Below are 2,899 nucleotides of genomic sequence, written 5' to 3'. Positions count from 1 at the left end.
CCAAATACATGTTATATTTTTTTAAAAGGATTTACTTTATTGAACTTTATTTATATATTTATTTGTTTTTTAATTTGACTAGAGTGGGACAGAGTGAAAGAGAAAGCAATCCACTATGTCCAGGACTTGAACTGCAGTTGGCCATGTGGGAGTCCAGCGCCCTTAACCACCATGCCACCTGCCGGCCCCAGAATATATGTTATCTTTATCTGTAACTAACCTACAATTAAAACTTTAGAGCTGAGGAAAATTAAATTACAAAATCTTGGTTGACGATACAGCGGCACTCACAAAACGTGAAATCACTCCAACCAGCCTTTCCATCCACTTATCAAAGTACTTTTGCTCGTAATTTAATGACAGGTGAAACAATATTGAACAAAGCAACATCTGCCATATCGTAAGCCATTTAATTATAGTGTTCATGGTAGTAAATGCTGTACCTAGGGGACAGCTTCCATTACATCCCAGGTTTTCAACCACTTAGTTTCTAAAATTTTCTTTCAGTTGAAGTTTTAAGACAGGGTTTTGTCACATTGCAATCTCTGGCTCAGCCTTCCTGAGTCACTGGGATTACAGGCATGTGCTACCATGCCAGGCTTTAGACTGGACTAGGAATTGAACAGAGCCTATGTGGTCCCAGCCTGTGGCACACAGCATCTTAGCAGTGTGCGCCCCTGCAGGTGAGCCGTGTACTCAGTTGAAGTTTTTTTTTTTTTTTGAGAGTTTTTTGCTATAGGGCACGTGTGTGCTCGCCAGACAGACAGAGACAGAGATAGAAACCGAGAAATCACCCCCCAGGGGGGATAGCCATGCTGCAATCCCCTCTCCTCCATTCTCCCCTCGGGATCCCGGGCACGCACGCACACTCGCCTGGCGTGAGTTTAAGCTGCCGGGTCTGGGAAGTGAACCGCAGTCGACTACGTGGGAGTCCAGCGACATAGCCATTACGCTAACTGCTGGTCCCTCAGTTGAAGTTTTGAATGTGTAGTTTCTACTCAGAGATTTTGTGTGGACTGCTTACTGGATGTGAAAGGAAGGGACTGCCAATAGGGTCCCTGACGCTGCACTTGGCAAGGGAGGGCTGCTGCGAAGGAGAGCCTGTTACTACCTGTGTTACAGTTTATGAACATGGGACACCCCCTAATAGCTGACATTTATGCAGGACTTGCCATTTGTGAAGAAACTGGGCTAAGTGTTTACATCCATTGACTCATTTAATGCCCCAACAAAGTATGAGGTAGGTGTTATTACCCTGACGCCAGTATTAAAGAACAGGAAATAAGTAAGTTGTCCAACGTCTCACAGCTAATAAATGATGAAACTAAGACCTGAACTCAAAACTCTGTGACTCCAGAACCTACGAGTTTGTGGTTAAGTGCACTTGACATTTGTCTGCGTGTGTGTAGGAAGGAGGTGGCATAAAGGGGGATAAATCCAGGAAGTAGTCGTGGGCTGGGCCCCATTTACACTGATGGCTTTCTTTAGACAGGAAACTGGGGGTCCAGAGCAGTTGATTAGAATCTTGCAGTAAGAATGGTGTCTGAAGCCTGTTCCCCTGGCCCAGCCCTACTACACCAAATGATACGGATCGCTCCTCAGAATTCTCCTGGGCATGTCCTGGCTGGAGGAAAAGATTATCTTCTTGCTCAGGGGCCCTTTTCTTGCTTAATCTTATTTATGTCTCTGTTTCACTAGCATTGCAGACAAAAAAAATCATTAAGATGAGAAGCCAGATTTTTTTTTGCAATGGGCTATTAATAGATTTAAAATCAAGAGTGATGGTTCACAACTCTGAATATATTTAAAATTTAAATTGTTTAAAAGGACAACTTATATGGTATGTAAATTGTATCTCAATAAAGTTGTAAAAAAAAAAAAAACAAACCCAAAACTATAATGTGAGGGCCCAGAAAGTGGCATGGTGGTTAGGATGCTGGATTCCTACATGACTGACCATAGTTTGAATCCCAGACCAATCGGGATGTGTGTGCCCAGAATCCCAGGAGAATGCAGAAGGGATTCCCCACTTTCCCTCTCACTATTTTTCTCCCTTGAATGCAGGTGCCCTATGACAAAAACTAAAAACAAAAAAAATCCACTATATGGTAAAGAAATTTGCATTGTTTTTGAGGGATTTGAAATAGACCTTACACAGATGATATGCTACATGGAAATCCAGGTGTCTGGGGTTGGGTTGCCTCCTTGCCCACTTCTCTCTTTAGTGCCCAGCACAGAGACAAGGAAGAGGAGTAGGCGCCAGCCCTTGATGATCAAAGACAGATACAGTCGAATGCCTGTAGCCCAAGGTAAGCACTTTTTTGCATCAAGGTTTTCAGTGACTGCTGCAAGTTTGAGTGCTTAAAAAGTAGTTAAGTTGCCTTGAGTCACAGACCAAGTCCCTGCGCATCAATTACACAAACGTGTACCTCTTTCAAATGAGTTTCGCTTACTAACAGGTAAGTGAAAAAAATTACAAAAAGTAATGCAGGGCGGCAGGTGGCAAGGTGGACGCTGGATTCCCACATGGCCTACTGTGGCTCAAGTTCCGTACCTGGAAGCTTGCTTTCTCGCTTTCCGTTTCTGTCTGGTCAAATTAAAGAATAATAACAGATGGAATTAAATATATTTAATCTTTTAAATATACACACAAAACTGTTAACAAATGGGTCTTTCTTAAAATCGGTGCATTTTAATGCTATTTTGACCCGAAGTTATCTCCACTGCATTCCGCTGGCGGTGGCTCAGTCAAGTGGCGTTATCCGCCGGAGGGGGTGAGTGGATTTACACGTTCTCTACCGACTTTCCGGCCTTGGCCATTTCGCCGTCTAGGCGAGCTGGGCGAGCCTCTCTGGGCACTGCGGGCGGAGGAACTTCCTGCGGCCGAGGGTGGGCGCGT

This window comes from Tupaia chinensis, unplaced genomic scaffold, assembly GCF_000334495.1.
Source record: "Tupaia chinensis unplaced genomic scaffold, TupChi_1.0 Scaffold000276_2, whole genome shotgun sequence".
Taxonomy (NCBI): domain Eukaryota; kingdom Metazoa; phylum Chordata; class Mammalia; order Scandentia; family Tupaiidae; genus Tupaia; species Tupaia belangeri.
The sequence above is the reverse complement of the archived record's forward strand: the minus strand, read 5'-3'. Positions refer to the sequence as shown.